General features: G+C 38.4%; 1 pseudogene; it reads right to left on the bottom strand.

Annotated features, from left to right (window-relative positions):
* Positions 1-13,857: 13,857 nt before the first annotated feature.
* LOC145983120 (uncharacterized) lies at positions 13,858-14,634 on the bottom strand (annotated as a pseudogene).
* Between the last annotated feature and the right edge of the window lie 10,781 nt (positions 14,635-25,415).

Below are 25,415 nucleotides of genomic sequence, written 5' to 3' on the forward strand. Positions count from 1 at the left end.
GTCGCTTGTCACCTAAACACTACAGCTCACAGGTCGGGAAAATCTGACGTGAAAGCAGATAATACGCTTATGCCTTATTTATATATAATTTTCACGGGGCGTACAATATTGTTAAGAGCGTTAGTTTTTGTAGAGCTCTCTTTTTCCATCTTTCCTCTATACAGTAAAGTTGTAGAAGACACAATTAGCTAACCTAGCATACAACATACCTTCCTAATTAATATAGATATTGTCACACATTCCTCTTATTTTATACTGTTGTAAATGGAAAAGATTATGTACGGTAAATGTTTTGTACATTATAGGGAAAAAATGCAAAATATCCCCCAATTTTAATTCGATCCACCTCTGAATCGAATTTTTACATATTCTCACGCCACCACATATTGTCCTATTTGCTTCTTTTACTTGCCTTGCTTAATTAACTCTCGCTAATTAGCATTTTTTTGGAAGAAGTCAACTAGAACAACATATGGCGGTATGAGAAATATGCAAATCAAAGAACATTTTAGCAATATATGGGCCCTAGCAATTAGCTTCGTCGACTAAGAGTACTCCTTCAAACATCTTCAGCTAGATCGTATTACTACGCGAGGACGTTTAAAATTTTTGGGTGTTGAAAAAGTTTGACGCTACTTTTTATTTCTATTGTTTGCTAATAGATGGCGCTAATAGTACCCCCTCCCCTGCCCTCTCCCCTCTTCTCCTCTGCTGTATGACAAATAGCACAAACATAAAAATCAAGATTTTGGAGAGCAAAACATAAAATTTGCATGCATCTGATATCGAACCGAGAACTTTTATCTTTCGGGGAGTCAACATTATTTTTTTACTCAGTCGTCATATAACATTGAACACACGCAAAGATTCACATGTGCTTTTATTATTTTGTGTTCGGTAAGTACAAGTATAATCTTACATAAATTATTGTTTAATTTAATAAATTGTAAACTCAAAACCTGCTAAACTAACACTCCTTCTGTATTTCATTAAACTATTAAAAGCGAATGTTGCGTGCATGCGGAAATAACACAGAAAAAAAAAAAACCGGATGGAAGCAATTTAAAATCACTGGGGCAAGGTCAGTATTACGAGAGCGTAAAAAAACATGTGCTTCCATTCAACTTCGAAAAATAAGAATGAATGTGTGCATACAGAACACATATGCTTTCTTTTCACAGTTGTAAAATCATATAAATTGTACACGAAGTAAGTTGCGGGAAGGCTCTCTCAATTAGGTACAAGTATTGTACAATTAGGTACAAATTGTTGTACAATTATTTTCCCCAGTTGCCCAGTTGGAGTTGGGGGCATAACACTGGTATTATTTGTAATCACAGTGCTTACTCATGTATTTTGTTTAATATTTTATTTCAAATTCACTGTCAGAAACTAGTGTTGTTAGTTTCTGCATGTAGGTTTATTTACTCTGTTGGTTGTCACTGTCAAGTTTTTAGTATTCGTACAGCATAAAAAGCTATAACCCCCCTCTCAAAATATATACATTGTATACGCCAAGATGCCCAATAGCCTGGCAACACATCATGAAAAAAACATGCCAAGAGGACCCAGTGGGTTTATAAGTCAGTGCTGCCAATTCCTATTTGTAGGTTAGCTTAACCTGTGAAAGATCATATAGTGGAATTTTCTTCGGATGGGTAGGTAACACCAACGAGCCTAAAAAAAGGAACATCCAATAAAATTGCCAGATGTAAACAGAGGGCAATAGACCCCCCTCATAAAAGGCTACAGTAAACCCACAGTGTCGCCAACACTAGGCCCCCCAACAGTATTGCCAGACATAAAAAAATACATGGACCCCTCAGGTCCTTTGATGAAAATTTACAGTGAAAAACCCAGTAGGTTAACAACACTGTCAAAAAATCTACGGTAGTGTTGCCAGATGTAAACAGAGGGCAATAAACCCCCCTCATAAAAGGCTACAGTAAACCCACAGTGTTGTCAACTCTGCCCTCAAAATGTACATCATAAAAGGCTACAACAAGCGTCATAATCTTGGTGATTTTTTCGGGTAAGAAGTTGGCAACACATGCCTTACGAGAGAAATCCATTAAGGCGATCGAGCTCCAAATGATGGTTCGAGCTCCAAATGATGGCCCAGTACCGGGCCACTGGGTCTACTGTCACGATATATAAACATTGGCCCGGACTTAGAAAAATTACGATAAGGTGCATTCGTACTTCAAGGATGAGAAAGTGTATTTTCTCGTACCGGCTTTTTTGCGCTGTGAAACATCGTCAGCGCAATAAATGAGGCGCGGAACGTGGAGAGAAAGTGAGTTTTTGAGGTTTTGGTGCGATTTTCTTAGAGGTCAAAAAATCAGGGGTGTCATGGAAGGCACAATTACTATCTACTAATAACATACCCTTGCAATAAGTCACTGGAAAGACATGTGAGGTTGCATATATATTTAAGCATCTATAAATAAATAATAACCCATGGTTCGACAGCCCTGGAAGGGCCTTGGTCTATCTCCCGACTGTAAGTCCATCCCACAAACCTACCTAGAGGTGTAGAGATCTTTAACCAGTAATGGGGTGACGTGGGGTCAACACGTCGAACCCCCAACCGTTATAGGGGATATCCGTAAAGAATAATTATATTCTTGTGGTAAGGAGTCGTTGTCATTTGAAAAACATAATTCATTTATTCAATCAGCCTTATTTAAAATGTAGTGCCATACTGATCGTACCAATTTAACAAAGGCACATTGATTGCTAAATGAGGCATTTTCCTTGTCTTGCAGAGCAGGTTCAGTTTCTGGAGTATTGCAATATTTTACACAGTCCTTTCGAAGAATTTTTAGAATATTGATGTTTTCTCAAAGGGACCACCCCCGAATAAATATCTGTGGATGTTTTACAGGTTTCATCTTATTTAAGAAGATAATTTTTCCGGTGCAACTTTCCTCCGTACAACATGTCTTTTGCCATTCAAGCTGAAGAGCCGATTCACAGGTGCAACGACCTTGGCAGAAAGAAACTCTGATTGGCACCATGTTGATAAAAGACTCAAGAAGTCCCGCAACCGACAGAACTCGAAGCCCTCGGATCCTACGGATAAAACGGAAGCATTGGTAGGAAATGCAGTGATCTTATGGGCCGACCCTTTCTGGGAAGTCGGGGACCTTTTGAAAACACAATTTCCCTTCATGCACACGAGGGGGTCTAATCCAGGTCACCCCTTCCCACAAAATCTTCTCTTCATCTGGCTCTGGTCATCGGCCGCGCCGAAACGCACTGCAGGTAGCTAGGACTTTCTGGGTTAATTACTTTATGGTTCAGCATGGACATAGGCTTTTCAAATTGCAAGAGACAAAATTCTACTGTTTGTCCCTTTTCTGCCGGGGATGAATGACAAAGATGTCGCGGTTCCTTCAGGTTTCCACACTCAACCCTTGTGCTCAATACTTGCAATGAAGGGAAAGGCCATAATAAGCCTTTGTAATGTACCGACTTTATATACTTCTGCTTCTTTTTGCCCTACTGTGTTGATTGGTCGACAATTGAAGACTGTCAGCTAGTTCGAAGAAGCGGTTTCATAGTTAGCTTCTGTAAAGGTGAGATTCCGATAGGATCACGGAGTGCTTGAGATCTCATTTTCCTGCATTGCTAGTGAAATTTCGATTTCATTTTACTTTGCTCTTCTGCCACATTTGGCTAAGTGCGAAGATGGGGATGAGTGATGATATGATTAAATTGATCAATGGACACTCACAAACACCCATGCTCAGTCCGGAATTCGAACCCGGCACACCTGGCATCGTAGCACGATGTGCTAACCACTCTGCCACGGGGCTAGGCGAAGTGAAATTTCGAGTGTGAAGCTGCCAGCTTGTTTTCCTCTCGAAAAACTTGAAGTACGATCGACTGATCAACCAAATGTCCAACACATTGACTTTCTAAGTTGGTGCCCGACTACCACACAAGAGACCGGGTTTGACTCACAGGGCGGTTGATCTCACATGTGATGAAGAATAAGTCACATTTCAATTAAGGAAGGAAACGAGGTATGTAGTTAACTTTATATAGTAGTGTGCATGCTCTAGAAATAATATGTTTCAAAATTCTGCATATTTTGTGATTTTTCTTCATTTAGCCTTCCCCTGGGTTGTCTATAACTTCTATGGGTTTTATTGGGTTCCGTTGCAGGACCGGAACCTTTCTTCTCGCACAATTTAAATTCGGTCCTAGTAGTGTATTGTTCCATTAAAAAGAGGTTACTGGATCGTATTTAAATTGATCGGGAAAATATTCCTGCACCGAATTTTAATTGATCCTGGAAAAAAGGTTCTTGGACAGTGTTTAAATTCAGCCGCAAAACAAGGTTCATGGAACGTATATAAATTCATACGGAAAAAAGGTTCCTGGACCGAATTGAAGCCTAGAACCCATTTACTCTTGCGGATTTTCTCTCCGGGATGGGTTTCTAGGTTTTCGCTATAGGACCGGAACCTTTTCTCTCGCACAATCTAAATTCGTACCAAGTTGCAAATTGTTTCAATTCAATACGGAACTTTGACCATATTGGTGGCCGCGGTGGATCAGTCGGTAACGCGTCTGACTACCATGCTAAAGGTCCCGGGTTCGATCCCCGGCCGGTTCAAATCCGGGAACTTTTCTAACGATGGAAGCGGCTCCGGCGCCCACCCAGCGTCGAATAACGTGGGTACCTGGGGGAAACCCTGGGGGGTAAAGGCGGTCAGGGGCGTGATGCTGATCACATCACCCCCACTCACGAACGGATCAAGAAAGTGTGCGGCGTTACCCCCACACCCCCTATACGCCTTCATGGCGTGGTGCTATGCACAGGGGAACACTTTACCTTTTACCTTTTTTTACCTTTACTTTGACCATATTTAAACTGATCCGGAAAAAATGTTCGTTGACCGCATTTAAATTCTTCAAGAAATAAGGTTCCTGGATCGAAATTAAATTCATCTGGAAAAATATTCCTAGACCGAATTGAAAACGTTACAGATGAAGAGGTTCCTTACGGTTCAGAACCCATTTACGCTTGCTAATTTTCTCTCCTGGATGGGAATTGAATTTACTTAAAATTCCTGGACCTTGAACAATTCTGGCCTCCACTCGCAAATGCAGATGCTGTGGCTGCTGCTTAGGCGGGAAAGTTGACTAGACATACAAATAAAATTAATTCAAAGTTATATAGCGAATAATAGTTACTTCTATAATAATATCATGAAATATGGAGAGCCAAATTACTTATCAAGCATTTTCTGTTATTTGTCTACCCTAGTCGGAGCGAAACTCTTTGCGTTTGCTGGTGAACTCGGTTCCTGAAAATTCAAGACGGCATTTCCTAGTTTTCATTTCTATTTGGGCCGACAACTCCGTGGTGGAGTGGTTAGCAGGTTACGCTACGAAACAGAATGTCCCGTGTTCGAATTCCGGCCTGAGAATGTCTTCTTTGTGATGGTCCTTTCATCAAGTTAATCTTAACTCATTCTCAATTTCACGATTAGCCAAAAAGTGTCAGAAAAGTGAAGCAAAATCTACCAAGTCAATCAAAAATTTCTATTTCGTTATTTCACACCCCTTTTCTACCTCTTGGGTTAAATGTGACGATGAGATTGAATGATGATCCGAAGGAATAGCGATGCGAGACATGATGCAACCACACCTGTCCAAGGTCCGAACCTTGGACCTCTGGATTCGTATTGCGTCATTCTCATGCTTCGGGAGTGGAAATCTTTGAATGAAAACTATAAAAGTAGGGTGAAAGAAAACAACATTGTACTGTGCAAAAATGTCATGTTTATGTCCTTTAAAGAAAACTACAGTTATTCAGTAAAATTAATTTTGAAGGACAAAGCTTTCGAATTGTTTTTCCATTCGGTGACGCGTGGTCATCACATCGAGTCAATGCGATTCAATGGTGCGCAATAACTTTATTACATAATCTTTACACTTCTTTAGTGGAATCGCTTCTTTCCAAGTCTTTTGTGTACGTTGCCCCAAGTCACGAATATGTATGCTGATGCGCGGGACTTAGAATTTTTCATTGTGCGAGGGCAGTGCATTTGAAAGTGACAGGTGAATATTCTGGATCACTTCAAATGATGCTGCTCTAGGAATCTCAGTTATCCATTGGAGTCTCATGCATGATATATTCAATCCTCTGGATGTAAGAAAAGGCTTATTAGTTGTTTCAAGTATCCAACAGGAATATACGTGCTTATGCTGGTTATCAATATATTTTATTCGTCATTTGGAGATTGAAAATTGAAGACTAAAATTGGTAAATGCTGTAAGTGCCACAAAAATTCAAACACCGCTTTCCACGTTAGAATGTGAAATGTGAAATGCTTTATAAGGTGGTAAACGTGAAAAGTGGCTGGTAGCCCTCTAAGTAGTTCAAAGGGCGTGTAAAGAGGTCACTAGTGTGCACGTTCTTACGGGCCGATGCGATGCGATTTCCCAACACTTTCGCTTTTTGCACTTACAACGTTTACCACTTTTAGTCCTCAATTATTGAAAAATCATTCTTTGATGTTTTGCTCATACTCAGTGGCGGTGATTAGTGTGGGCTGTTGCCCCACCCACTGTTTGCTACTTTTACCCTCGCACTATGCTAAATCTTATCTACCAAGGGAAAGTAAACTGTCCTTGCCCCCCCCCCCACCCCCTCTAGTTTTGGCACCTTGTTTCGGAACCCAATCGCCGGTACTGCTCATATTGTTTGTGAAATTAAGTCCCAGATCACAAAATGATAATTCCTTTGATTAAAGGGTTTGTTAATATAACAAATGAGTCGTTGAGCGAACAGAATTAGACTACTGAATTTGAGAATGAAAATTAAAGGATGCATATTCAAAATTATAGAGGAGGAGGTATAAATATGGGCGAAGGTTTAAATATTGGTTTTGGAGTTATCAGCGCTCCAGGGTGCTGCAGCCTGGCAGATGCTATTGGAACTGGTTATCTGTTAAGGACAAAAGTTGCGGCGCGAATTCGCAAGAGAAAGTGGTGGTTTGTTTCGGCCTTGGACGCAGTTATAGAATTGCGACACCCGAAAACTTTTTGCAGCTATGTTTTATCTCAGCGTTTTCTGAATTCTCGTCTGCTTTGTATAGGTTATGATATTAGCGGTACATAAAACAAATGTGGGCTTTTATAATGCCATGATTTGTTTGTGAAATACGTACCACAGAGAGCGAAAATAAATTGAAGAAGAAAAATAGCGTGAATGTCTAAATATGGGCTATGACATGAGATCACATTTTCAACAAATATTTGGATGTTTTTCTTAATTTCGATGTTTCCCATTCCACGTGATCTTGAAAACAGATTATTCATAAATATGAATTTTATAATGTTTTAGCGATAAATGACTGATTTTTAAAATTTTAATTGCTTTCTGTGATATTGCCACTAGTCAAGGACGTAACTAGGTTGATCAGTTCGGGGGGGCCCAAAACTTAAGATTTTTTCTTCAAACCATTAAAAACTAACAAACTATTAATATGCCATATAGGCCCATAAGTATATGTACGTTATGTGTGTGTGTGTGTGTGTGTGTGTGTATATATATATATATATATATATAAAATCTTGTTGGAAGAGAACATTATTTTCTCCTGTAGCCCCGAAAAATTTACGGATATAGACTCGCGAAATTCACGGCCATTATTCGGGAATCTAAATGCAGAATGAAATTATTAACTTAATGGCATCTAGACAGTCTTTAAAAATCCATGTATTTTCTCTTATCTTAGATTTTTGAGGCACCAAGAACAATGTCATTAGTCCTTACTCCTTAGATTTATAAATTTGCTCGAAGAAAATTAAGATGTAGAGAAAACCCTCTTCCGTGGGTTTAGATATAAAAGGGTGCTGGTATTAGGTGTACGTACAAGTATGGCAATGGTGCGAAAATGAAATGTTTGTGTAATGAGTTCAAGTTAGGAATCCCATATATTGTTTATATCAGAATCGAATCCGGCGGCCTTTAGTGCAAGACGACACCCTTAACCACTATTCTATGGGACATGCACGAGTCTTTTGTGGCGTCGTACTGTACACATTGGAGAATAATGACGATATATATGAAATTTTATGCACACATCTAATTTCTTAAAAGTAATCCTCTTTGCGCGTGCAAAACTGAATATACGATGGCAATAGAAACAACAAAATTCCCGCGGGCTCACATTATTGCGCTCTAGTCCCTGGTAGAAACTCCAAAATTTCTGTGATTTCCTAACATCGTGAGGACAATTGAGAAGGTATTAATTGTTCAGTCGGTAACGTCTTACTACCATGCTAAAGGTTCCGGGTTCGATCCCCAGCCGGTTCAAATCCGGGAACTTTTCTAACGATGGAAGCGGCCCCGCGCCCACCCAGCGTCGAATAACATGGGTACCTGGGGGAAACCCTGGGGGGTAAAGGCGGTCAGGGGCGTGATGCTGATCACATCACCCCCACTCACGACCGGATCAAGAAAGTGTGGGGCGTTACCCCCACACCACCTATACGCCTTCATGGCGTTGCGCTATGAACAGGGGAGCACTTTTGAAATCAATATGTAAGCGAATTCCACTCTCAAAACTAGATGGGACTCGATGTGATGACCACGCGTCACCGAATGGAAAAACACTTCAGAGGCTTTGTCCTTCAAAATTAATTTTACTGAATAACTGCAGTTTTCTTTAGAGGACCTAAACATGGCTTTTTTGCACAGTACAATGTTGTTTTCTTTCACCCTACTTTTATAGTTTTTCATTCAAAGGATTCCACTCCGGAAGCATGAGCATGACGCACTACGAAACCAGAGGTCCAAGGTTCGGACCTTGAACAGGTGTGGTTGCATCATGTCTCGCATCGCTATTCCTTCAGATCATCATTCAGTCTCATCGTCGCATTTAACACAAGAGGTAGAAAAGCGGCGTAAAATAACGAAATAGAAATTATTGATTGACTTTTTTCATTTTACTTCACTTTTCTGACACTTTTTGGCTAATCATGAAAATGAGAATGAGTTAAGATTAACTTGATGAAAGGACCATCACAAAGAAGACACATTCTCAGGCCGGGATTCGAACACGGGACATTCTGCTTCGTAGCGTAACTTGCTAAGCACTCCACCACGGAGTTGTCGGCCCAAATAGAAATGAAAATTAGAAAATGCCGTCTTGAATTTTCAGGAACCGAGTTCACCAGCAAGGGCAAACGTTTTTCGTTCCCACTAGGAAAGGTAAATAACAGAAAATGCTTGATAAGCAATTTGGCTCTCCGTATTTCATGATATTATTATGTAAGTAACTATTATTCGCTATATAACTTTGGATTAATTTTATTTGTACGTCAAGTTAACTTTCCCGCCTAAGCAGCAGCCACAGCGTCTGCATTTGCGGGTGGAGGTCAGGGTTGTTAAAAGTCCAGGAATTTTAAATAAATTCAATTCCCATCCAGGAGAGAAAATTAGCAAGCGCAAATGGGTTCTGGACCGTAAGGAACCTCTTTAACTGTAACGTTTTCAATGCGGTCCATGAATTTTTTTTCCAGATGAATTTAATTTCGGTCCAGGAAACTTATTTCCTGGAGAATTTAAATACTGTCAACGAACATTTTTTTCCTGATCAGTTTAAATAGGGTCAAAGTTCAGTATTGAAATGAAACAATTCGCAACTTGGTACGAATTTAGATTGTGCGAGAGAAAATGTTCCGGTCCTATAACGGAATCCTATAGAAAAAAATAGAATGTATGCGTTCCCTAATCTTTAACAATCCCAGGGTTGTTAATGATCCAGGTATTGTAAATAAATTCATTTCACATCCGGGAGAGAAAATCAGCAAGTGTAAATGAGTTCTAGGCGTCAATTCGGTCCAGGAACATTTTTTCCGTATGAATTTAAATACGGTGCAGGAACCTTGTTTTGCGGCTGAATTTAAACACTGTGCAAGAACCTTTTTTTCCAGGATCAATTAAAATTCGGTGCAGGATTTTTTTTCCGGATCAATTTAAATACGATCGAGTAACCTTTTTTAATGGATCAATGCACTACTAAAACCGAATTTAAATTGTGCGAGAAGAAAGGTTCCGGTCCCGCAACGGAACCCAATAAAACCCGTAGATGGACCTTTGACAACCCTGGTGGAGGCTAAATGAAGAAAAATCACAAAATATGCAGAATTTTGAAACGTATTATTTCTAGAGCATGAACGCTTAAAATGTTGACTACATACCTCGTTTCCTTCCTTAATTGAAATGTGACTTATTCTTCATCACATGTGACATCAACCGCCCTGGGAGTCAAACCCGGTCTCCTGTGTGATAGTAGGACACCAATTTAGAAAGTCAATGTGTTGGACATTTCGTCGATCAGTCGATCGTACTTCAAGTTTTTCGAGAGGAAAACAAGCTGGCAGCTTCACACTCGAAATTTCACTTCGCCTAGCCCCGTGGCGGAGTGGTTAGCACATCGTGCTACGATGCCAGGTGTGCCGGGTTCGAATTTCGGACTGAGCATGGGTGTTTGTTGTGTCCATTGATCAATTTAATCATATCATCACTCATCCCCATCTTCGCAATTAGCCAAATGTGGCAGAAGAGCTAAGTAAAATGAACCAAATCGATCGAAATTTCACTCGCAATGCATGAAAATGAGATCTCAAGCACTCCGTGATCCTACCGGAATCTCACCTTTACAGAAGCTAACTATGAAACCACTTCTTGGATCAAACTGTTCTTCGAACTAGCTGACAGTTATCAATTGTCAACCAATCAACACAGTAGGGCAAAATGAAGCAGATGTTTCTTGAAAATGAGTGGAAGTTACCAAGAAAGGATATGAAGTTGGTACATTACAAAGGCTTATTGTGGCATTTCCCTTCATTGCAGGTTATGAGCACAAGGGTTGAGCGTGGGAACCTGAAGGAACCGCGACATCTTTGTCATTCATCCTCCGCCAGAAAAGGGACAAACAGTAGAATTTTGTCTCTTGCAATTTGAAAAGCCTATGTCCATGCTGAACCATAAAGTAATTAACCCAGAAAGTCCTAGCTACCTGCAGTGCGTTTCGGCGCGACCGACAACCAGAGCCAGATGAAGAGAAGATTTTGTGGAGAGGGGTAACCTGGCTTAGGCCCCCTCGTGTGCATGAAGGGAAAGTGTGTTTTCAAAAGGTCCCCAACTTCCCAGAAAGGGACGGCCCATAAATTTACTGCATTTCCTACCAATGCATCCGTTTGTGTTCAACCAAAGTGTATGTCACCGTAGGATCCGAGCGCTTCGAGTTCTGTCGGTTGCGGGACTTCTTGAGTCTTTTGTCAACATGGTGCCAATCAGAGTTTCTTTCTGCCAAGGTCGTTACACCTGTGAATCGGCTCTTCAGCTTGAGTGGCAAAAGACATGTTGTACGGAGGAAAGTTGCAACTGAAAAATCACCTTCTTAAATACGATGAAACCTGTAAAACATCCACATATATTTATTCGGGGGTGGTCCATTTGACAAAACATCTACATTCTCAAAATTCTTTGAAAGGACTGTGTAAAATATTAACCTCACATGTATTTCCAGTGACTTATTGCAAGGCTTTGTTGTACTTGACTCAACAAAATAAGCTTACTGAGTGAGGCAGATTCATACGAACCAAAAATACCCAAAATAATAACAATAATAATAATTTACTTCAAAATTACAAAAATGTATTTACTTGTTCTTGTTTAAATTTTCGATTCTTCGAAAAGTTTGTTAAGGAGTTGAGTTGAGTTGGTGTTTTCAAGTCCACTTTATGCACAGTAAGGCTAATCGGGCCTGGACCTAGAGTTTAAAGTAAGATCCGGACCACTGTGTACCTCCACCCATGTATCGAACCTGGGACCCCTCGATTACAAGGCAACAACGCTATCACTGCGCAATCGGGGAGGCATCGTTTGTTAAGGAGGATTCTCAAAATCGATCTTCACGATATCGAGAAAAATATGCGACTCGAAAAATCGAACAGTTTGTGAAGATAATTACTTTTAACACGTTCCGTGTTTTAGACTGTTTCAATAGTAGAATAGATACTTGGTGCGAATAATACTACTTACCCGGAGATATGAGGCATCCTGCCACCATTATACTTATTTAGCGTGTATTGCGCTCTGATTCGGGACCAGTTGTAACTGTTTGCATATATGTCGTTTACCGCTGCACAAGCGGTCGTTCCTGAATCATCTAAAGCTCAAAACATTGTTTGGACGCAAGGACAACACTCAACGCCCAACCCTGCCCGTTGTTGACCTGCGACTGCTAGGGGTGGAAAGACCGCTCCCTCAAAATTCCGAGAAACAACGAAGTTCTAGGTTCCTACACTGACATCCACTATAGCTAGAACCAGGAAAGCGAGAAAGAAATGTGGTTTTTTGTTCGTGCCACTTAAATTAAGAACAGTGTTTCTAACTGAAAGAAAAATTACTGAAAAACTATTGTGCAAAATTTGTCATGAAAGTAAAATTTTCAGCAAATGTAGAACAGTTTGCCGGGGCCACGTGAACGTTTCGGGAGGCCAGTGCCCCCCCCCCCGGCCCCGCCCTAACGACGTCCCTGCCACTAGTAGCCCATATTTAGACCACAATTTTGAAACACACCATTTTACCATTTTCTGGAAATTGCTTTTCTTTTAAAAAAAATTGAGACCTTCTATACTTTAGCATGCTACTACATTTAAGAATATATTTCATAGATATGCATTTAAAGGCAGGTGCTTGATATATTAAATTTTTCCTCGGAAAATGACAAAATAAAAGGGCTTACCTACCGACTGCTGGCCTCCCTCCCACGCGGGCCACCAGGGGGGTTCGGAGATCTGCAGCAAGACTAGGGGGATGGGTGGCCGGCCGACCAACCCCCAGCCATTGTAGGACGGTTCCTCACGATGGTGGTTTGCCACCGGCCCAAAATTTTCGGAGACTGAACCTGGGATCGAACCTATGCCGTCCCGCAACCGCCGTCCAAAGCAAGGTGCCTTAGACCTCACTGCCACCGAGGAGGACCCATATTTAGACCTTTTCCTCTATTATAAAACCTGGTTTGAATATAATCTTTTGAAGTCACCTGGCCAGTGTGATATAGAAGTTGTTTGGTTGAGAAGCCTCATTTGAAAGTCTAGTTTTTGAGGATAATTGAATAATATATCACCTAAATTGCAACTTTATATACCATCATTTACTAGTGAGTTTAATATCAGTATGTTATTTTCTTATATTTTGTTCAAGTCTGACCTTCTCCTCAGGCGCGTATGATAACACTTTCAATGTAGCATTTATCCTTAAGCCCACATAGAGACCAAGAATAGTGCACCTATTGCGAATATTTCAATACGACGTTATCAATTTTGTAATGGTCCGGAATTCTTCGTTTCTATATTTCATTTCTTCAGTAGACTATAGACTAAATTTTCCTCCAAAAGCATAGGCGTAACTTTGCAGGGGCAAGGGTTTGGTAGCACAATAGAAATCCTCGATAGATGTTCATGTTCAAGTTATTTGAAGAAATAGTCAAAGTATCAATTTCAAGCTAGCATATATTGTCTTTAGAGTACAATAATATTACAGACAGAAAAGGAAGGAACGAGGAAAAATCAGCGTCTATGCAGTCGAGACTGATAACACAGAATACTCCGTGAATACATACTACACACCAACATTGATAGGTTCTACTCTCCATTACCAGTTGGCAGCACCAAACAAATACACATCATAGAATGAAGTGTTTCTATTATTCTTAACACTTCCTTCATACACTGCATTGACAAAATCAACACACAAAAAATATAATTAGTTACATACACTAATTGCCTTTCTCAACATATTAAAGCGAACATGTTCTATAATGGTTTTGTTAGCAGGTCAGCTAACTGTTCTTTTCCACTGATATGCTCTAGCTTAATGTCAAAATTTAGCACCCTTTCCCGTACATAAAAATGTCTGACTTCTATGTGTTTTGACCTTTTATGATATTGTGGATTTTTAGCTAACTTCACTGCACTGGCATTATCAAAGTAGAGGGTTGGTGGAGGAGCCAACTCCGAAAGCTGTGACAGTTCTAACAAAAGTTGCTTCAACCACACCAATTCTTTTGCTCCTTCACTTGCAACAAATATTTCAGCTTCAGTTGTAGAAAGTGTCACCACCTTCTGCAATTGACTTGTCCAAGAAACTGCTCCACCAGCAAATGTAGCAACAATACCTGTTGTTGAGCATCTTGTCCTCTTGTCACCGGTGAAATCAGCATCACTGAAGACCTTCAGTTGTGAATTTCCTTTTTTGTATGTTATGCTAAAATCCACTGTTCCTTTCAAATATCTGAAAATATGCTTCACATTGCTCCAATCCCAAGAAGAAGGCTTTTCCAGTACTCTTGCTGCCTTATTAACTGCGAATGCATTATCAGGATGAGTTGCAGCAGCTAAATAAGTAAGGCATCCCACTGCTTCACGATACGGAACCTTCCTGGTAACATCTTCAGTATTTTCTACTTTTTCATGGCCTACTGGAGTTGACACAGCATTAGACACAGCCATCTGGAATTGTGCAAGAATCATTTTTGTGTAAGCCTCCTGGTTTAAGGTAATCGAGCCATCTTCATTGAATTGTATCCTCATTCCCAATAAATTTTCCAGTGATTCTACGGATATCTTACATTCTCATTGCAAATCATTTATGAAAGTTTCAACTTCATTTTCATTGCTTCCAACAACCAGTCCATCATCAACATAAATTGCTACATACAGTACATTCTCACTGCATTTTCGATAAAAGAGACATCTATCAGCTGAACTGTTTTTGAGACCAGTTTTCTTCATAAATTGCATGAATCTCTTATTCCAACAACATGGAGCTTGTTTTAAGCCATACAAACTTCGTTTTAAACAACAAACACTCCCACTTCCATCATCAAATCCTTCATGTTGTTCCATATACAAATTTTCCTCAAGTATACCATTAAAAAATTTAGTCTTTACATCAAACTCTTTTAATTTCATTTGTTTTGAAGCAGCCAAAGCTAACATAATTTGAATGGTATCATAGCAAGCTACAGGACTGAAAGTTTCACTGTAGTCAATTCCTTCTTTCTGTACAAAACCTTTAGCCACTAATCTAGCTTTGAAACGAGGAGAACCTTCACTTGAAGTCTTAACACGAAAACCCAATGATTTTTCAGTACTTGAACATTAGAAGGATGATCAACAAGATCCCAAGTTTCATTTTCTTTCAATGAATCTAACTCTTCATGCATAGCTTCCATCCATTTCTTGTGATTGTTTGATTCAGCAGCTTCGGAATATGAATTTGGGTCTGTACCACTGTCATTTTTCGCATCAGTCATACATACAAATTCATCACCTTCCATCCAAGCTGGTTTCTTTTTACTGCGTTCACTTCTTCTTTCATCAGTGTGTACTCGTTGAACTTCACTTCCTTTGGATGTCAATACGGTATATTCCGTAGCCGACGTAAAAGACCGGCCCCGAAGCTACGTCATCCAGTGATGCTGACGTCATGAAGTGAGTCCCAAGCAAGACGACGGGAGGATTGCTTCTTGTGCTATTACATGCTACATGAATTCTTCATTCAGGGACTGACACAGTGGCAAACGGAGGACGAAATTACAAATCAATTCACAAGGAGAGGATTATTTCATTCTTTGTCAGTTAAAATAAATATGTTCTAATAGGTTTTTTTTGCGATAAAACACGCCAATGATAAGGAACCTAACTTATAGTGCTCTTAAAAAGTAGAAACCAGAACTTTGTAGACCTTGTTGACTGACTAAATGTGATGCTCAAAAATTAATTTACTTTTCAGTTTTAAACCACGTTATGATTACATTATTTTCTTCTGTACACCCTTTATTAACGGGCATGGAAAACATCAAAATATCCATTCACTCAGGCTGGATAAAATATAAGAACTTCAGATATAGTTTTTCATTCCAATTGCATTGCAACACACTCGAAAATCGAGATGGTAGTGTGAATATATGAATGAGAAGTAAGCAGGTTATTCCATATCAAAGCAACCTATACAAAAATAATTTTGAACCTTTAGTATTCGGATTTTTAAAGATTTTTTTGTTTATACATTACACATATCAAAATGATAAAAAATTAGATTGTCGGGCCTCTTGGTTTTTGAGGTATTGACTTTCGAAAACTCAACAATTGCAAGAAATCGAGAACCTATTCTAATATATCAACACACATATGCAGTTTTCAATTTGTTTACCAAGCATTAAAATTGATAAATATGAGATATTTTCATGTTATTTGTAGTCCAAAAATTGTTTAATTATTATAAAGACTTTTCCATCAACGTCTCGGCTTAAGTGACAGTTTTAACCTGGAAGTCAACAATTTAGGAAATTTAATACACAATATAAAATTAATTTCCATACAAACCCATTGCCGTCCCATTATAAAATTTCACACACAGTCAATTAATACCTTTGAAACTTCTATCCTTTTCAAAAAATTTCAAAGGGGGTTCTTGAGATTTTGAAAAACTACAAAATTCAAATACCAGTCATGTTGCATTTCAAGTCAAAGCTCATTAAAACAAAAGAGAATGGCATAAATTTGAGCCGTCTAGGTCAAATAGTTTTTTTTTCCTACAGCTGTTTAAAAATTCCAAAACATTAAATTTTTGCTATTGTTGAGTTTTTGAAAGTTAATAGCCCAAAAAAATCTGAAATTTTAGTTTTTCTTTACTTTTCGGGTACTATCACTGTACCAAAAAATATCCATTTCTGAGAAGTCAAAGTTCAGACGATTGGTTGATTGGACATGGAATGACCCAGCAGTGAAACCCATCCCCCCAATTTGGTCATTTTGGCTGCAATTTACCCTTTCAACACCAGCCCTGCTTGTCAGCTACATTCAATTCTGCGGCATTCTATGGAATACACACTAATTTCTTGCACTAGCTGTCCCTTGTAAAAATAAATACATACAAATTGCATCTTGCAACTTGAGCCTATGCACTTTGGTACAGTCAACGGCAAAGATAATGATAGGCAAATTTTCCACCACTATTTTTGCTACTTTTTATTCTACATCCTGTGTTGTTTTAAGGAATGGAAGTATGTTGGTTCAAAGCAGGCATTGTTCTCTGTTTATTGACGTCTTTATTTCAATTCATTGTCATCATATTGTGTAATTCAGACCGAATGAAGATGGTGAACAATTTGCCTACTGTTTCTTTCGCTGTTGGGTGTACACACAGGCAAGTTAGCACTCATTCTTGGGAAAATGACTTGTGGAAAATAATCATGTTCACAAATGATGAAGAAAATTAACATTAATAAAAAGTAGTTTTGAACCAGCCAGTTATATGCTTGTAAAAGATCTATACAAATATCAAAGTGCAAATATGTCATGGAAGTGTTCCATATAATCTGTAAAATTCAAAATTACTTACCTACTCTGAGGAAAAAATGGAATTTTCTACGCACAAATCAGAATTTTCAAGTCAAGTGCTGAAATTATGGACATCTCAAGACAGTCATGTCAAAGTTCTGACTGCAAAGAGGCTATTAAATTTGAGATTCTACTTGAAAGTTATTTTTTTAAAACATGAGATTTAATTTAAGGATAAATGATTAATATTTCAAAGTACACTTTAAAAAAATACTATTGAAACCATACAATTGATTTTTTGCATAACTTTCTGTAACTTTTGGCTAATCGTGTCGATGGCGATGTGATATGTGGAGTTTGATGATGGGACACTAAAAGAATACCCATGCTGATATTTGAACCTACACTCTGTCCCATTTATCTCTGGAGCAGGCAAATGAAAAACAAATTTATGCGCAAGACGCCTCCACCAATGAACATGTGACAGGAACAGAATTGTATGGAGGGGGGAAAGTGGCTGCAGTTACGAGGCTTTTCAGCAGCATGTACTGCTTCGCTCTGCTCACTCCCTTCTCTGCTGCTATGTGCAGCCTTGCTCCAGAGATAGTTGATACAGATTATAGCAACATCTCTGGCTTCATATTAACATTTTCATAGACTAAGAGCCACATGTGAATTTTCACTTAAAATATTTTCAATCTGATAGGGGCTGAAATTTATAAGAACCTGAAACAGAAAGGTTGTTACACCTAGATGTAAATGAATACTAGGCAATATATTCTGCAAATGTTCAATTTTTACCCCTAATGATGTATGGCCTTTTGAGGGAGGGGTACACAAAATGGTAAATGACAAACTTATTGAGGTTTGGACATGTACACACAATAAAATAAAAACTATTAATATTCATAAAAGCATGTACTTCCAGTGAATAACATCTTTACTTCCACATAGTGCAGATGTACTTAACATGAATGATTTCCAAGAGTTTTCTTGATTTCAAATGTTGGACAGAATGTAGAAGAGGGTATCAATACATTAAAGAAAACATGCAAAATTATATTATTTTATATTCATCTTAATTACTATATACATTACATATATTGATGTCAAAATGGAAGAGAAAAACTCTCATTTAAATAAAAGAAATTAAACTCAAACTGAATGCCATTGGTGACATCTCGAAACTTCGTTCTGAAATTTAAATTTGTTCAAAATCCACAGAAAAAGAATAACAAAAGATGTTAAATGAATTGCATAATATTACCACTGACAATTATATTCTCAATATTAAAATTATTCAAAAACCCCAAAGTAAAGAGAAAGTTAGCAAGTAAAGCAAACTAGTTACCATTTGGCTACACAGTAGTTTTCTAAACATTCATACCTGAAACATCTCAAACGATACTACCAAAATCAAAATACTATACATTATGATGGAAAGAGACAAACAGAATACATGCATTAATAAAAAAGGTGTGCTGCAGTTAACAATTATTTTACATTCAGTTCAAAATTAAACACTAAATAAACTAAACTGAGGTATGCACAAGTTGATAAGAGTTATTACTCACATTATGTGAGAATCTTGAAAGTAATTTCTCTCAGTCTCTTATAAAGTTGTTGGGCACGTAGTTCAATACTGTGATTTAATATTGTACTTCAATTATGAATATTGCACTTTATAGGTTTACTGTACATAAAATAGAATACATTATTGGATGTATAACCTAAATTTGTATCTAATACATGTGAGCATTTCCACTTTCTATGTTGGGAGAAATTAAGTACAAACCGAAAAAAAAGCATACAGTCCCTTAATAAAACTACAAATAACTAACAAAGTAGAATACAATACAAATATGACAATTCTTGTAGGTTACAAGACATAAATACATAAAAATTTTCACTTACACTTCATGAATTACATAACAACAAAGTTATCAAAATTCATACTGGACACAATTTCTGTATCTTTCTCCCACACTGAGATTTCTTACAACTCTTATTATTTTCCTTTTTTACATAATTGTTTAACAAAATTTTATATGTTACTAAACAAACATTCTCAAGACGTACACCTAATGACAATTTGCAGTCACATGTGTCATGCACAGGCAAGTTGGAGCGAGTTATCTGAATACAGGATAGTTTATGTAAAACAGACATCTGTCTTTCACACCTCCGAAAATCATCATGATGATTCAACATTATTTGCTGAAGTAGAAACCACACAATACACACAGCAAGCACCACATTTTCTGTTGGAAGCCTTAATTTCCCATGGTCCAATGCATGTAGAAGAGAAAATGGAGCCTCGGGAACTTCAACACTTCGATCCATTTGTAGCCAAGATGTACAAGTAGCACATTTCTTCCCCATGGTTTCCTTCTTCACTGTATAGCCAGCAATGTATGTAGTAACAGGCATCAGATCATCTGGGACAACTTCAAGTGACAAATCTGCATGCAGAACATCCAAGAAAATATCAACATCTACTACATCACATCTATGTTCTTCTTCACCTGGTGCCAATGAATGTATCAAAGCGAAAATTGTTTTTTTTTTAAACTATGTTTGCCTAACCTAACATTATGTAATGTTTTTGGTAAAATTTGTTCCATCCCCAAGAAGCATTACGTAAGGTTAGGTTAGGTTTAGTTAGGTTAGGCAAACATAGTTAAAAAAAAATAATTTCCGCTATGATACATTCACACATGACAGAAAACACCTTCCAGATGTTAGACAATGCTACAGGAACTTATTACGGTAAGTAGTTTCTTGTGTAAAATTCTGTTTGAATTATAGTAAATTAGTACCGTAGATCATGCACATGCACAATTTAAAATGTGGTGAAAATAGCTCAAAAGCTAGCTTCACCACCTGGTGATGAAAGTCACTCCGAAAAAAAAAATAGATAAACACTATATGCTATACAATATATATTGACACTCGCAGCAAAGGAATCTTGGGGACTTTTTTTTTTATGAAATACATACACACATATCTATGGACTTCAGAAAAAATTCTTAACGAGAAGTCGATTTCACTAAGATATGACTTCTCACGTTAAGCACTGCATGTTGCTCCCATGACCTCGGCAATGGCTGATATGTGCAAAATTCTGAAATTTTAGCCTTCTGTTTCTCAGTGACTATGAGGACTGTGAAGAAAATATTTGCATGTGTTCATACCTTGAACAGATACAAGTCTGAATCAGTGGGTGTCATGGCCTGCGTGATTTGACATGGAATCAATCACATGTTAATTCTAGTCTTGACTAATGACAAATTTTAACAAATGTTTATATTTCCATGAACAGTTGTAAACTATTGCTGAACAACAACATTAAAGGGTAACAGTTTCATACATCGGAGACACATTTCTTGATACATTAAAGAATTATCAAATATGTAATTGTATGGGGTGGACCATTATGGAACAGAGTAGATGTGATCATTTTATGCCTAGCCATATAATGTATATTTTGACACACATTTAGATATATTAAACACAAACTTACTAAAAAAATTCACTAATATAAATGAAAATACGTAGTGCAATTGCATAAAATTCATAGTAGCTATAGAGCATTTTTGTGTCATGTAGGACTACTAAATTTTTACACAAACCACGATCTATCTCTGTCATACAGTGTGTACCCTAAATGCATTTCTTAGGAGTACAAAAATATCGATAACTGGGGGAATTATCGTTTACACACGTAATTGTCATTTTGGAATGTGTTCCAACTAGGTAGAGAAAATATTTCTTTAAATATTAACAACATTTCTTTAAATATTTACAACACATTCTAGGGCCAAACATGAAATAACGTGGTAGCCAACGTGTTGGCTTTTTCTACAAATATATAATTTTAACATGTTTGAATTTTCTACAATTACATAAATGTTAACGCTCTATGATGCTTTAAGAACACGTAACAAATATCCAAATACAAATAACTTACCTTATTACTACTGAAGAAATTAATTAATGAGATACTGAATTCCTGGCATTTGAAACTACATGCACCATATTTCCTACTACAAGACTCACTTGCTGACGTCACGGTTGTGTTTCGGGGCCGGTCTTTTTTGTCGGCTACGGTATATTCTTATTCTGAAGATCTGTTGTCAAATTGTACTTCCTTCTTTCCTTCCATACATTCAGTCACAGTAACATTAATGTTCTTGTTAGAATTTTGAAGTTCCTTATCATCTTCTGATATGGTAGTTTCATGGTGCAGTTTACAGGTAATTTCAGCCTTGAATTTTACATCATGATTAAGTACTACTTTCCTTTGCGAAGGAATCTAAATCCGATAACCATCCTTGTCATTAACATAACCAACAAGAAACCCAAAAATAGCCTTATTGTCAAATTTAGAATGGAAATTCTTGTTCACATGAACATAACACTGTGTTCCAAAAATATGTAAATGCTCAAGCTTACCAACTTCCCGTCTATACCAGAGTTCGTAAGGTGCCTTACCATAAACTGGCGATTTTCCTGTACGATTCAAGATATACACTGCAGTATTACAAAGCTTCAGCCCATAAAGCCTTTGGTAGTTTTGTAGGATTTAGCATTGAATGAGCTGCCTCAACAATACTGCGGTTTTCTTGTTCAGCAGGACCATTTTGCTCAGGAGTATATTGAGGAGTAATACAGTATGCAATACCACAGTATGCAATGTTCTTTTCTATGGACATTCTGCTGCCCAATGACCTACCTGCTTGCATTTATTACAGGGATACTTTTTCTTAGCACGATCAACACTACTATTCCAAAAACTTCCTGTAACTGTCCTTTTTATATTCACACGCTTTGGTTTTACTTTTACTTTCACCATATGCATAAAATGTTGTAGCTTCATATGTAGTCTTTTCACTCTGGATGTCACGCAGTTCAATGGCACATAACTTCTGAATTAGTAAGTTCAAAGTTTGGTTTTCTGCTGGAATTGTGTCCCACAGAACTTGAAATGATCATATTCCTTACCTAAAGTTGACAAAATTCGACCATTCAACATACATTCAGATAATGTATTTTCATCGTGTTTCTTTAGTTAAGTCCACAAATATTTTTTGCAACTTGGCCACATGTGCACTAATGTCTTCTTTTTCATCACGCTGGATTCGGAAAAAAAGTCTCTATCAGCATGTTCAGGCGTTCTGAACTGCTGCGCTCAAACCCGGCACACAATTTATCCCACAGTTCTTTTGCATGATTACACGTCAACACGAGTTCTGCAATCGGTTTGCTTAATGCACCGGCTATTACACTTGCTGCTTTTGCATCGTCTTTTTGCCATTCCGTGAATGCTGCCTTCTATTTGCTCATTGGTTCTACCGGTAATTCAAAAAATTTTCGCGAACCGTCCACAATTGTTTCAAGTCCATATGCACACAACACCATGTTCATATGCCACTTCCATTTTGCCCAATCATCAAGACCTTCAAGTTTGTCGATGAATTTACTACATTCAGCCATTTTTACGTGTGCACTCACGACGAAACAAACTTCAAAAACTTTCACGCACAACGTGCCCTGGTGCCCATAACCTGTTAAAGTTATTTGAAGAAATAGTCAAAGTATCAATTTCAAGCACTAGCATATATTGTCTTTAGCGTTTTGTTTGCCGCCATGGTCAGGGAAGTCTGAGACCTTTTGAAAATGCACTTTTCCTCCCTGCTGCAAACCAGATTCAGGATGCCCCCAAAACCCGCACTTTCTCTTCATCTGGCACTGCACTGGTTCCATGGGTGCCGAAAAGACAACACAAAGAGGAAGATTTAGCTACTGGTGGCTAGAACTTTCTGTGTTAATTATTTTATAGTTCAGAAAATATATCCCCATTCGTTTCAATTCCAAGAACATAATTCTATTGTTTGTCCCTTTTTCGGCGCGGGAATGAATGACATAGAAGTTCTTCTCCAATGCACTCAACACTCCTGCTAATGACCTGCCCTGCAAGGAGGGAAAGGCCACTTTCTAAAAACTTGAAGAAAAGTGGAAGCGGTTGGTTCATCTGTTGATTTGGTGGACAGTTGATATCTGTCTGTTTGAAGTATAATTTGTTGTCCAAGCATAGGTAAACTTATGTAAACGCGAGAAGATAGCATCACGAAGTGTTTGTGATCTTGGTTTCCTACATCGGGAGTAAAATGTCGAATGAGAAGCTGCCAGATTGTCTTCCTCTGAAAACAATGGATCACGATCGACTGATTGACCAAATATCCAACATACTGGCATAAAAGAGAGTCTGACTATCACACAAGATCCTGGCTTCGACTCCCAGGGTGGTTGATCTCATGTATAATGATGAATAAACCACGTTTTAATTAAGGAAGCAAACTAGGTGTGTAGCAATTGTTTTTACAGCAGTCTGCATGCTCTATAAGTATTATGTTACAAAATTTGTATATATTTCTGACTTTGTGATATTTCTTCATTTAGCCTCCACCTGCAAATGCGGAAGCTGCTGCTGCTTAGGTGGCTAGGTTGGCTACACATACAAATATAATTAATCCATAGTCATACAGCGAATAATACTTATAATATAATCATGAGTTATGGAGAAGCAAATTACTTATCAAGCATTTTCTGTTTCTGTTTGTTGTGCAGTGATTAACAAGGTGCATTACGATGCCAGGGGTCCTGGGTTCGAGTCCCGGATTGGGCATGTGTGTTCTTTATGATGATCCTCTCATCAGTTTCACATCACTCATTGTCATTTTCATCTTCACGATTAGCCAAAAAGTTTCAGAAAAGCAAAGTATAATAAACCAAATCAATCATTTATATATTTCTATATTACGCTGCTTTTCTACCTCTTGGGTTAATTGTGACGATGAGGATGAATGATGAGCCGAAGGAATGGCGATGGGACAGACATGATACAACCATACCTGTCCTATGTCCGAACCTTGGACCTCTGGTTTTGTAGCGTGTTATACTCAGTGGAACTCTTAGGAAGAAAAACTGTGGGGTGAAAAGAAGCAAAGTTGTACGATGCATAAAAAGCCATGTTTAGTTCTTCTAAAATCTTCCAATTATTGAGTTCATGTTTTAAGTCCACTGAATGCACAGTAAGGCTAATCGGCGATCTGAACCACTATGTGCCTCCACCGGGTATCGAACCCGGAACCCCTTGATTGCAAGGCAGCGATGCTACCTCTGCATCATCGAGGAGGCCCAGAAAAACTTACAATTAGTCAATAAAATTAATATTGAGGGACAAGGCCTGTAAAAAAAAAAAAAGATAAAGTGTTCCCCTGTGCTTAGCACCACGCCATGAAGGTGGATAGGGGGTGCGGGGGTAACGCACCAAACTTTCTTGATCCGGTCGTGAATGGACGTGATGTGATCAGCACCATGCCCCTGACTGCCTTTACCCCACAGGGTTTCCCCCAGGTACCCATGTTATTCGATGCTGGGTGGGTGCCGGGGCCACTTCCAATGTTAGAAAAGTTCCCGGATTTGAACCGGCTGGGGATCAAACCCAGGACCTTTAGTATGGTAGTCAGACGCGTTACAGACTGAGCCACTGCGGCCTGTGAAAAGTTCTTTCATTCGGTTGCGCGTGGTCACCACATCGAGTCCCATAGTTTCGAGACCAGAATTTGCTTCCATATCGCTTTCAAGTACTTCCCAAATTGTGTTCACGATCTTGGAACAGCACAGAAATTTTGGAACTAATACAAGCAGGCACATGCCCAGGGAAGGGGCTCGGGGGCTGCAGTCCTTTCCCAAAATCCTACAAATATCTGATTTTAATAATGTGTAGTAGTAATTAAATTTACTTCATTAGCAGGATTAAACATCTTGTATATGGCAAGTTGCAATATACCAAGAAATTCATCTTCAGCGCATTTACTCCTCCCCTCAACCTTTTCGTCTTTACATGGCGGCTGCCGATAAGGGATAAGCCCGTTCCGAAATCAAAGTCTGGCTACCGGCCTGACCACCAGCGATCAAACCTTGAAACTTTCGATTGATTGATTAATTGAACTGGTGTTTTA

Source organism: Lepisma saccharinum, unplaced genomic scaffold (genome assembly GCF_977018435.1).
Source record: "Lepisma saccharinum unplaced genomic scaffold, izLepSacc3.1 HAP1_SCAFFOLD_666, whole genome shotgun sequence".
NCBI classification, from domain to species: domain Eukaryota; kingdom Metazoa; phylum Arthropoda; class Insecta; order Zygentoma; family Lepismatidae; genus Lepisma; species Lepisma saccharinum.